This window comes from Odontomachus brunneus, unplaced genomic scaffold (genome assembly GCF_010583005.1).
Source record: "Odontomachus brunneus isolate Ranch 3 - 2012 unplaced genomic scaffold, Obru_v1 Obru_scaffold_014, whole genome shotgun sequence".
In the NCBI taxonomy this organism is placed as follows: Eukaryota; Metazoa; Arthropoda; class Insecta; order Hymenoptera; family Formicidae; genus Odontomachus; species Odontomachus brunneus.
The window spans coordinates 585,151-598,779 of NW_022639464.1; the positions used below are offsets into that span (position 1 = coordinate 585,151).

The 13,629-nt window shown below is 34.3% G+C and overlaps 1 protein-coding gene across 7 annotated transcripts in view; it reads left to right on the plus strand.

The window, feature by feature from the left end:
* LOC116841187 (metabotropic glutamate receptor 8-like) overlaps positions 1-13,629 on the plus strand; it is a 232,768-nt gene that overhangs the window by 23,021 nt on the left and 196,118 nt on the right. The window contains exon 1 of one of the 7 annotated variants that reach the window (XM_032808832.1): positions 1,403-2,006. The exons of the other annotated variants lie outside the window; for them this stretch is intronic. The gene's annotated coding sequence lies outside the window, so the exon portion shown is untranslated. Of the gene's footprint in view, positions 1-1,402; positions 2,007-13,629 lie in introns of those variants that run through there. 7 annotated transcript variants of the gene reach the window in all.

Here is a 13,629-nt window from a genome sequence, read left to right on the forward strand (position 1 = left end):
GAGAGAGAGAGAGAGAGAGAGAGAGAGAGAGAGAGAGAGAGAGAGAGAGAGAGAAGGGAAAGAGGGAGGCAGAAAGGGAGAGAGCTCGCTTTGCGATTCCGCTCGCCTTTCCTCCGGATCAGCGAACTCATATTGGAACAGAGGAACCAGCGGCGAGGAAAATGATGGGTTTACACCCAAGTGGATTAAAGTGAAAATCTATAAGGCTACTTCAAATACGTGCGCTCCGAGATCCATAAGATTTACTTCAAATACGATTTCTATCTATATAATACTCGCTTTCTCACTCTCTTTCTCTCTCTCTTTTCCTCTCTCTGCCTTCGAATCCGATCCGATATATCGTTTAAAGATGCGCGATCTTGGCATCGTATATAGAATGATTTCTTCCGGAATGTTTGTTGCATAAATTCCATAAAAGCTCCATAAGCTTTACATTTCGAATGGAAGCGCAAAATCGGTAACATACATATTGAATGATATGATCGTAATACGCATAAAGCTGTGTCTCTTAACACTAGAGTAACTGAAACCATTTCGATCCCTTTAAGGTTCTCTTATCGCCATTTCGCTTCTCATAAAGAATATCTTGTTTAATTATTTTTTTAGTAGAACATACTGAAAAAGTAACGGAAGATATCGATGATATTGCGATAAATTCTTTCATGATCCACCTTAGATGCCTAAGGGAGTCTTTATTTAATTCCATTTGCACGGACATCTAACATTTAGTTCTTATTAGTCTTATTTCTCTCTTACGTTATTCAATTGTCAAATGTTATTCAAATGTTATAAGGACAATACGTTGGAAAGAATATTATAATTTCTTTTTTCGATTTTATTGCATTTTTGGTAGTCCAGGAATAGATTGTCAGTATGTGGTCTTGCTAAAGAATATAGTAAATTTTACTAGGAACGTAGCAGATTTCGCTGGAAACATAGCAACTGTTTTAATAGTTTCTAAAATATAAGTAGCACATATGAAATCAAAAAATAGAGAGAGAGTGGATTACTGCGAAATGTCGATCTATTTGTTATTTTCACTTTAAAATTCTCTTAGTACATACAAAATATTATTTGAGATTTTAATTTTTTAATATCAATTTAGTTTATATTTTTTATTTTATATTCATTTATCAGTTTTTTTTTATAAATATTGTAATAAAAATTATAACAAAATGTTTGTAATATGAGTGAAGTTACTATATATTTGTTTAAATAAATATATTATACACGTTTTAGCTTTTATTACAAAATTATCATAATTACTTGAATGTTTTTTATATCATGTGCCAGATAGATCGTCAAATATGTTATTTCTATAATAAGTTATACAATTTCCATATAGTCTATCTTTATCAAAATTATCATAAAAAAATGTAATTTTAATGTAATTTTTACTATAATATTTTCTTTGTATACTAATTACAGATGACAAGTGAGTAACAATTATGATGCATTTTGTTGTAGGAAATAAGTTTGAATAAATCCTGAAAATTGTTGTATTTTGTTTACAATATATAAAATGTCTATATTTTGCCAACTATGTTATTAGCATGTTCAAAAGTCATCATTAATGCAAGATAATGAGAAACGCAAAGAAAGTTTTAAAATATCAATTTTAAAATATCAGAATCGTGCATGAACTCAAAGTGACTCTTTTGGGCATCTAAAAGGTGTTGTTGCTGGGAATTTTAGTAGTCAAAACCATCGAATCCAACGATCGACGAGCGGTCGTGCTCTTTTTTATCGCACCTCGCGTATATATATGCGTGTACGTACCAATAATAGCGATGCGATAAAATGGTACAAACCCATCATATCACGCGGACTCGTTTGCAACTGCGAACGCGGATGCAAATCTATCTCCGAGGTTGGACAGAGGGGGTGCGCGTGCGACCAACGATACGTATATATAAATCCGGAAAATGCACGCGCGAGTGTACGTCGTCAGTTCGCGTCGTATGTGCGGACTAGCTCCCGAAATAACTTCCTAGAGAGAGATAGAGGTATGCAGGGTGTCGGAAAATTCTTTATATAGCCGTGGTGAGAACGAGTAGAGCTCATCAACTGAACGCAAAATTCCTTTATCATTTCGCAAACAATCACGTACAATTTTGAGTTATTAATCAAAGAAGATTGATAAATGATTATGCGCGATACGGCAGATGATAGAGTTTCTCAAGTCAGAGCTAGGATACTATCCCTCATTTGTAAGAAACAAAAGAATGAGTGAGTGAGTGAGTGAGAGACAAACGGAGAGAGAAAGAGAAAAGGGCTGCTTTGTAATTTCAGTCTTAGAGCTTCTCTTTCACTTCTAGAATTTCTTCTCCTAGAATTTCTTCATTTTAGTCTTAGAATTTCTCTCTCACTCTTATTCACGTTATCACTAAGCATGGCGGATAAGATGCGGACTAATCAGAAATTATCATCCTTTGTCCTGATCCTGATTAAAGGAATTCTAACAAATAAGCTGTGATGGCAACATCTATCATTGTATGCTTGTATATCTGGTAAAACTGAACAAAAACTCTATCGTTCTGCATATATAATCACGTGGATTTTTAGTTAAAGAATAAATTAAAGAAGATTGATCGTCTGCAATTATTTGCATCATGTGATCATTTGCAAAATGATAGGGGACTTTTCTGTTCAGTTTGATCAAATGACACGACGATAAACATATCGCTACACCACAGCTAGCGTATCGCGCGTGATATTGATTTTCACTGATCTTCGTCTTGAATTAATAACTCAAAATTTCACATGCACTGAGAGAAAAAAATAGTTGGAATAACTATAATCTCACTATATTTTAGTGTTCGTTTTGGCCTCAAACATATATTTATAATTCACTTAAATATGAAGATATAATAGAATGAACACAGATTTATAGTCACCATCTTATTACTCTATATATATGGTAAAGCACCTTTTGGGAATATAGTTACATGTACCTATATTTGCCAAATATTCCAATTGCATTGACTATATTGCATTGATATATAAAATAGTTAATTTCTCTTACCATTCAATATTAGCTACTTTACTATATTTTTTATTTCAAATAATTATAATTCTTGGTAAAAATTTTACACGGGTCAGTTATATTATGCTTATATTATAAATATTACAAATATTACGGTAACATTTACTATAAAAATTATATTCCTAACTATAATCTTTTTATTATGCTATTATAGTTCCAAATATCATACATTTTTCTCTCAATGTGGTTGTTGCTGAGTTCTATCTGTACACCGCGACTGCATAACGAATTAACGGACACCCTATACATATATAGAGTGGCGAAGGCGTTTCTTTCGGCAGTGCCTGCGCGGGGACTCGCATCTCGTTTTCTCCGTAATGTGACGCGACGGATAATAATGTAACGACACACGAGTATCCTCGCGCTATGTCTCCCGCGAAATTTATGCCGCCGCGTATCACACGGTCTCCAATTTGTTGCGTCGCTCTGCGCTTTTGTTTACTTGTGGCTTTCCCACCTTTCTTATCAAGGATTATCGCGCACGTATATGGAACTCGCGGTAATTAAAATTCAGTCGTCCTCCTCCGTCCTGAAGTGTTATGCGTAACTCTATACCGTGCGCGCTCATGATAGCGTCGGCTCTATCATATATGCGCACTTTACGCGTCTATAAATCGATCTTTAGTGTTGGGAATTGTATATACGCGATGCGAGCCCACGATCATTAAAGCGCCATGAATATCGATTGTTAAAGATAATAGCGAAACAATCGGTGGACGCGGTGGAGGCATAATAGCTAATTATCGTTCGCATTAGCTCGTAGCATAAATTTCACAATTCCTGCATCTCGACATCCGCAACGCCGTGGCTTGATACGTGTTCTAATGAATCGTCGGATGCGGCCGAACGCGTTCCACTGCTTTTCGCAGTTATATTCGAATTCGTCAGTCGCTACGGACAAACTTTCTTGTTTTGGCAGCAACTGCTGCTGCATTAGCTTGTGCCATCAGCGATTCCGTGAAAAAGGGAAGAGAGAGAGAGAGAGAGAGCGTGGACGCGTCACTGCGCGTTAACATGTAAATTAGCGAAACGCACAAGAAGGTAATTCAAAATGCAGACGATTCCTTTTATTTGCATCCGGCATAAATTTGAATTTTTTATCGGCGAAAAATCAACTCTCTATCTCGAGATTGGCTGGGAAAATCCCGCGAGGCGTGATAACTTACGCAAACCCGCATTGCATTGCATTTGCATTTTCATTCGCGTAACACACAGTATTTGAACTTTCGCGCATACATACGTGACACATGAGGCTGTCAAATATTTTAAGATCATTATCCCCAATATTTGAGATTACGTTGTAACACGGTAAATTCGGTCTCGCCGATAGGATTTGAAAAGACAGAATACCGATAATCTTATTCTATGTTCGTTGTCGTAAGGAGAAATCTCTTCCTACTTGTAAATACACATATGTTTATAATAAATCACTTGTGTGTCATTTACATGAAGTATTAAACGATTTTTCGCATATCTAGACTTAAATTTTAGACAAGTATAACTTAAGCTTAAGGAAGCTGCTCTGTCTAGACGACCTAAAAATAGCCGTTTTTCGGGAATCTTTTTGGGAATTTGTAAATTAGTGTTTTGTTTTAAGACAAGTGTTTTTACTTTTGTCAATAATTAAAGAACGTTTTAAGTATGAAATATTTTCATCTTATAAAAAAGCTTAATAATTATCAAACTTTAATGACATATGTGAATTGTAAAAATTAAATATATTTTTAAAAAGAATTTATCAACTTTTTGAAGCCTGTAAATTGAGCAGCCCCTTGAGTGTACTTTAGCTTATTGAAATGATTAAATGATTAAAACTTAAACTTAACTTATTAATTTATAACAAAAGTCTTTATATTTCTTTCTTCAATTGTTAACAAAAATTGCGTTATTCACCCAATTGAGGACATAGAACAAAGAGAGAAAATGAACTCATTACGTGGGATCACGTACACTCGGAAAGTTTTAAACGATAGTTATTCAAGTGTATAAGTTAGCATTATTGCCTTATCTCAACCGTACTCTATCGCTCCTTTTCGGGATTATAGAGCTGTCGCAGTTCCGGCCTTTAACGACGATTCCATTGGAAACTTAGTCCGAACTAGTCGTGAACTAACTACGCTCACGATTTTTGAAATGAGGTAGGCGCGCAAAGTTTTTAAACAGGATTAAAGTTAATTCAAACCAATCGCGAAGTTCGCTCCAATAATCAGCTGTTCAAAGGCTCCCCGCCCTCGAGTTTCCAAACCGAATTTTCAGCTCGCGATCTCGCGGAAGACCGCCCAAGATCGGAACCGAAATAATTGAAGAGGTATTCACGCGAGCTGGCGGACGAGCTAAATTAATCGCTTTAGTTAGTCAACCGTACTCTCGCCCGACATAGAATATAAATTCTTGTGAATGTGACGGTAAATCGAAAGCGTTCCTCATTTAGACGTTTCTTACATGTACTTTACTATTTGTCGCCCGTTTCACCGTCCGTTAAACCGCCTTAAACTCATTATGAACCCATTATGTGATATTCACGATATAAAAATCTAAAATATATAGTTGCTTAGTCAGTGACGAAAACAAGTCCCAAACACGTTTTTTTTTCTGTCTGCATGGAGAGAATTTTACAGAAAAAAAATAAAACCTAACTTCTAAATTTTATACTAAATAAAAATTTACTATAAAAATATATATAATGTCCCAGACTCTCTTTCGCAATTTTTGTGGTAACGTAGAATGGATTAAAGATGTGCAAATCAAAAATTTTTTATATCGAATCGAATCTCAGATTTTAATTTCGAATTCAAATCGAATCGATAAAATTTCACTCGAATCGAATCTTTGAAAGAATTTTTAATTAACATAATCATTGAATTTAACATGAAAATAGTGACTTCAGTATAAGAGATAATATTGATCATATGATATCAATTTATTTTAAGGTAAGATATTTATATATATTTAAATATTTCCGCTTTATAAAATTACTTGTATTCACGTATATTTAAATTTATGATAGGTTATAACAGACAGTGCATGTCGAAACAAATTAAACAAATTAAACTTATTTATAGAAATTATCATAAATTAAACTTATTCTGAAAAATCATCTTGTGCAAAATATGCAAATAATAATGTAAATAAATGATCTTAAATGATTTTAAAATAAAATGAAATCTGCACTATATTATAAGAAGTACATATTAACTCTACATAAAAGACTAAAAATCTAAATTGAATAAAAAGTTCTTGTCAGCAGTATGTTAACAATACACACAATTAGTACGTAACACACACACACACACACACACTCATATATATATATATATATATATATATATATATATATAAAGAAAATAATCTTAAATAAAATTTAAAATAAAAAAATAATCAAAACTCTTAAACTGAAAAAGTTTTTGATTAACTCAGAGCATTCCTTTTTTGCGATTCCATATCCAATTGAAATGCCGTTAATTTTTCTCTAAAGCGCGGATGGTCGATAGCAGATAAATTGTCGTGACAAAATATAATTTGTCTCACATTTTCTGAGGTATCACCTATAATACGCAGTCAGCGTATGTGATTCGTATTCGAATCTTTTCGATTCGAAATTTTCGAATTATTCGGATTAGAATCATAGGGATTCAAATTCGAATTGAATCGAATTTTATTTGATTCGATTCGATTCGAATTCGAATAGTTTGTACATCTCTAGAATAGATTGACGTGAACATAAAATTTCCATACCGTTTTGCGATATTCGAGATATTAATTAAAGAAAACTTCTAAATGATCACGCGCGATATGATAGGTAAGTAGTGGCATTGTATTATACTTATACATTAGATCAAACTGAACAAAAAAGTCCTGTATCATTTTGCAAATGACCACATCGATTTTTAGATATTTATTAAAGAAAATTTGTGCATTATCGCGCACGATCATGTTATAATTTTCTTTCATTAATAACTAAAAATCTATGTGATTATTTGCAAAATAACAAGGAATATTTTTGTTCAATTTGGTCAAGCACACAACAGCACACATCGCCATTACAGCTCGTCTGCCATATTGTGCGTGATCTTCTTTAATTAAAATCTCGACTATTATTGCAAATATAGAACCTTTATGTTTACCTCAATATGTTCTACGTTCCCACAACAATTGCGAAGGAGAGTCTAGGTACATCCCGATATTTTTATTCAGTCACAATGGAGAATATTAATAGAAAATTTCGAGAGTCTTAAAAATCTATTTTGCTATTACCAAATTTGGTTTCTTTTATTTCTTAACTGTAATATTATTTCGATGTTAATGAAACTCAGGAAAAAGTATTTATGATCTAAAAGGACCATTTCGTGATTTTATATCCACTATTTCCCTTAAGATAAATACTAAAAAGAATACATGAGTAACATGCCTCTGGAATCATACAGCTCTTTATCTCCTCTACATACTAAATGCGAAATATATTCTATTGTGTCTGCCTAACGGTTAAACAATGTTGTCGCTAATATCCGCTTGGACGTATCGTTGTTATGTATATAACATCCGACGTCGGTCTTCCGGTCGTTATGCATTTGGCGCGCGCCGGGAATCTTGCAGCTCCATAATCGTCCCGACCAATGCGAATGCAAATGCAAAACGCGGCTCATGCACCCCACGTTGGTTGGGGCCGGGAATCGGAATGTTGCTTTGAACAAGTGCGTCGCGCCGCACACATGCATTGTATTGCACGATTGCTGATAAATCGCTGATACGGTCAGTTGACTGGACGAGAGAATTGCTCATCGTCGTAATTAACATTAGAGTCATGCAACGAGGCGATTATTATCGACGGAATTAAACGCGTTTGCTGACGAGGATTTTGAATTAAAGTCGAAAGCGGCAGTAAGATGATCCGTTTGCCGATGTTACATCAAGACAATTAAAAATATTAGAGATATTTCGTTTTCATTGATTGCATAGTTATTCTCTAATTACATTTTCGTTGTAGAAAAATCGATATTAAGTTCCTTCATACACTAAATTGTTCAAAAATTCCCAAATTGAACATACATAAGTGTTTTTTTTTTTTTTTTTTTTTTTTTTTTTTTTTTTTTTTTTTTTTTAAGTGAACATAAATATATAATAAAATAACATATATACATAAATGAACGCGCTAACTGAATATCATCGTATATGATGCTCGATTAAGATATTTAATCACATGCTTTAAGCATTTCACACTGAGGTTGTTTCATCTTCTTTTATTTACGTTTCGTAAAAGTGCTAGTAAAAAATAATTAATACATTTTCAAATCTGTAAAATAGATTAATGTACAAAAATAATCGGAAACATTTACTTAAGTATTTCGTTTTATTGAACATATAAACAGAAACGTGATAAAAACGTGAATTTGTATAAAAATTTGTAACTCTCCTGAAAATAAATTTAAGAAATTAACACTGTAGGATTTTCTTTTTCACTATTTGAATCTTTGAAAAAAAATTTTACAAAATTTTACATTTTTCAATTTGTCAAAAAATATAACTATTTGATTATACGAAAATACATCATTTTTTCAGTCAAGAAGCGAATAAAATCACTAATAGTTTTAAATTTTTGCGGTATTAATTTTATTATTATGCGGATTTTATTAAAATTATTATATTAAAAATTAGCTATACCTGAATCTATTTTTTTTATTCGTGATTAGGGACGATATAGGAATCTTGATCACGTGTAATATAGCTAAAAATAAATAAATTACTAACATAAAATTGTTCTCATATGTTATATTTAACATATAAGACCGAAATATAACAAAAAATCATCTTCACTTTGACACCTTAATCTGAGGTAAACAGCAATCCCACAGTAATTTTGCCTTTTTTATATGACAGGCAGTTGAAATGGCTCATCAGTGCTTAAACTTCACCTCCCCCTAACTGTAACTCTTTTTAGCGCGTCAACTGAAAGTCCTCATTACACCAGTTTACTTTAGCTTGCGGATAATTGAAAATTAAAACTCGAGTGAAATCGAAAATGACCACCCAACGGGTCAGATTGGGGGTAATAATACACTTGAATGGGGATTGGAATTAATAATACACTTGAATTGGAGTTAATAATACAATGAAATACTTGTATCACTTTCGTAATATAAATTATAATCGTATTAAAATTGTCACCGAGATAACTTGTTATTGCAATTTAAATATCTTTCGATACACGAGTGTAATTACTTGACGAGAAGCTTAAATAATGCACATCTTCGCACTCATTCAGATAGCATGAACTTCCAAGAAGCATCTTGAAGACATCTTAAAAAACGTTGAAAAGACGTCTTACTTGTCCAGACGTCTTTTGAGCGTCTTTAAGACGTCTTTTAGAAGCTGCTATCTTGGGGCATGTTTCGTTGATCGATCAAGAAGAAGCGTTTCTCGGTGTGACAAGAGGTTGCTGGAATTACTCGCGGATTAAACGTCACGTAGTTTCACGGCAGGCGTTGCAGTACGCGGCGGTACCGCATCTCCGCAAACAGGCCGCACGGTACATGGGCCGCATAACTCGTAGTTGCACGTCCGGCCAAAATGGAGCGGCGTGCGGGTATATCGATTATAGCATTTCGTCTCAGGTTTCCGGGAGCCGTACTATCCGGCCGGCTTCAAGGCAATGCATATCAAAGTGGCCGCATTTTGATAAAAGCTCTTAATCCACCGACGCGCTCCTCGCAGTATCGGCTTCGTTGTCATTTCCGGCAGCCGAAAGCTGCTTATTACACAAAGAAGCCGCAAAATAATGGGCCGACTTCGCGAGTGAACGCAAAGGACAGTGGACCGGTTTTTACCTAAAATGTGTAACATAAATAATAATCTTACGTTTTTTGGGTCGCTGAAAACGATGCATTTTTATTCGTCTAAACCTATATGAAAGTAGTCAAAATTCGCCTTAAAGCGGTCAAGTTATTTTTAATAGTAATTCGACGACGATTTTGTTCCAATTATTTACTTATATTATAGTTTAATTACTTAATAATTATTTTTAAACTAAAGTATTTTTAAACATTTCTTAAAGTCACTTTAATATTCACGAGAATTAAAAAGCGAGTTTTCAAATTATTGTAAACTTTGACATATATGAAAATCAAACTTATTGGGATAAAATGTTTCTATCTCGCATAAGTAAAATAATCAACAATCTAAATCAAAGGTCAAAAGAATGTAAATTGTAAATGAAAAGCGTGCACTGTGTGCAACGTGATAAAACGAGAATGGCTGTTTCCTCGTTGCACAAAGGATTATAGCGAATGATTTTGTTTGGTATGTTAATCAATTCCTCGGCCATGGTTGCTTTTACCCGAGCGCGTAATGCGCTTATGTAATGCTCATGTAATGCGGCTCATGCGCGATTACAGGTAAAGAGTCGCGCACTGACCGATTTCATGCCAGGCCGCCCGTCGGGATACTTTTCGCGGGGATACGGCCGACATACGTAATCTCGGGCTCATTCTCGTATCATTTGTAACGTCCATTAATTTCCGATTTACTTTGCACACTCAATGGTCCAATGGCGATCCGATTTAACTCGTGACCGAATTTATTCCCGGTTTGCGCCGCCACCGCCGCCGCCGTTGATCGCTCCCTTTTATCGTGAGCGCTCAGATTTCGTCCATCGAGTGACTAAAAGGGAACAAAGGATCGGTTTATCTCGAATGGAATCGCCGATAGTGCTCGCGCGTGTAGCCGCGTCGTGCTGAAAATTTCGCGAGAGCGGCGAGCAAATAGTTAATCGAGGTCGCGCACTATTATGCCGCGTCGCAACATATGGGACCTAAACCATTTAGCTGCGCGTCGTCACACCCGAGTGCTGAAAGTACTAAAAGTACCAAAAGTCGTGTGATAGTGGGCAAAATAATAAAGAAAATAATAATACTCTATCTAGCCGGACACGCGTGTACACAGTAAAAAATAAAATGTTAATTTTAACATTTTTTACATGTCCCAGAAAGTCCATTCTAAAATTTGTGTAAAATCATTCATGGTATGTTACTTGTCAATGAATTGGGAATTGACACTCATCGATTTTTTTCTTATATTCATGTTTGTTATTTTGACTTTAATATCAATTTTTTGTAAAAATAACATAAAGAATAATATGAAAATACACGGAAGAGTATATAAAATAACTTGTAAAGAACGTCGATGGGACATTTTTTGTGAATATTTCATATAATGTGAACGTATATAAAAATGAATATATTAAAACTTATTTTTCATGTTATATTAACATATTAATTATTTTAACTTCACTTATTCATAATAGCAACATTTTCTTTTAATAAATTTGGTTATTCTATATAAAATTCTATATATAAAGTTATTCTGTATATAAAGTTTACAATAGTTTGAAGACTCGAAGTTTACAATAATTTGAAGAATAGTTCGAGACTTCGAATATTAAAGTGACTTCAAGAAATGTTATTTTTTAAAATGATTGTATTAAAAAAACTCGAAATAATCTTCTATTTCTAAATGGCAAGAAATGTTAAGTTATTAAGTTGACATTAATATAATATAAAATATAATACAATACATTATAAATATAATGTATTATAAATATACAAAATATAATATAATACAATAAAGTATCATGAAAATAATGACATATTAGTAATATGTTAATTTTACATTGAAATAAAAAATGTATAATATATATAACAATTTTAACATTTGTACACAGAACTTCTAACTGTAATAGAGAGAGAGAGAGAGAGAGAGAGAGAGAGAGAGAGAGAGAGAGAGAGAGAAGGAGAAAAAGAGAAAAAATCGTATATAAAATAAGTTATTATTTTTTTAGTATCATATTATCAGAGAGAAAAGGATGAGAGAGCGAGACAATAATCAGGACTAAAATTCTGAATAGAGATTTTGTAGATTTTATTTCCGCGTTGATTTTACGCAACGAATTCATTGCCGAATATAATAAAAAATGTATTAAAAATGTATTAAAAATATCAGTGCGCATTATTCCGGTATTATTTCATATTTACACGCGAGACGTCTTGCGCGACGGAAGATACGAGTCGAATATCATAAATCTTGCCGAACATTCTATAGAAACTTGTGTGCCGCTATCTCATTTAGATTTACCGGACTTTGAGGGTTGATCTACGCTTCTTTAGGGTAAACGGCTTGTATGCGTGACGACGAGGCGGGAGAATAATGTGCGCGGAAGAGAGAGAGAGAGAGAGAGAGAGAGAGAGAGAGAGAGAGAGAGAAAGAGAGAAAGAAAGAGAGAGAGAACTCCCGTCGCTTGATCTATAAATAAATCTTTCGTCGGTTTTCATAGTCCATGAAAGGTGCTCTTCGGTGATACGTGGTTTATCCGAAGGGAAATTGTGGTACGTATATTATCCGTGGCTTTCTCTCGCCCTTTCTGCTCGCTCACTCAGCTCAAAGGGGGCCCATTCTCATTTTAATGTTATTTCCCGCTCTCCTACATATCTCACATTTCCGAAATAATCTTCTATAATACGAGATAATAAATACCGTGTATCTATGACGGCTTTGTTTAATTAACAACGACCGATCAACGTCGCGTTCCTTCTGGTCAGATCTGAAAACTCACCATAACGCCTAAAACGACAACGAGTGCAATATACAGCTTACACATTCAATATTAATTTCAAGCGGCGACATTAATTTCCTGATCTCAGTGACGTGGAATTGTCAGCTCTTTACTGAAACGAATGTATATGAAACATATATATATATATATATATATATATATATATATATATATATATATATATATATATATATATATAATGTATTCTCTCCGTGTACATGCCGTGTTCATGCAAAGTGTTTGTCATTGTTACTCACCACTTTCTGCTACTTTCCAGCTAATTCTCTGATTCCGCGTTCATAAAATAACTCATCGTTCGAGCCAGTGAAATAATTGATGATTTGACGAATATTTGCAAATACCTAGTATATTCGATCTCTTCGAGTAGACGAAATCACTCAATTGGCACGAGGTGTGCGTCATCGAGGACGAATGAGTAAAGACAACTGGATGACCACGTCTCGTTAATGAGTCCGCAAAGAAAACGACCTGTTCTTACAACGGAAAATAATCGCGAGTATATTTATGCTTCACGGCAATAACGAGCGCAGGATCGACCTCGCCCGCACATTTCCGCAGTCGCTGCGTATTTTCTCGTAACGACGATAAGGAATCTTCGCAACGGTGTACACCGGCGATGCGGCTATTATGTAAGACCTCGTTTTTCCGCGACGCGATATATTTCGATTACGTGCGCAAACTGGAAAATGACGCAGGAATAGTAGGAAGACTGGTCGTGTGTACGCCACGCACGTGCGTCTTACGCGTACGATCACGCTCTGCATTTAATTCGTGCTGTCATAACTCGGGTATCTCTATACATGGTTACTACCTGGCTACCCACACTCATAAATATTACCCAGGCAACCAGAGAATAAATAGTTACAAGTATGCATTCGTTCATTACTCGTTATTGTCAATAACCTGAAAATATCAAATTATTTTATATATTCATTAAATTAACTTTAGCTACAAGTTGCTC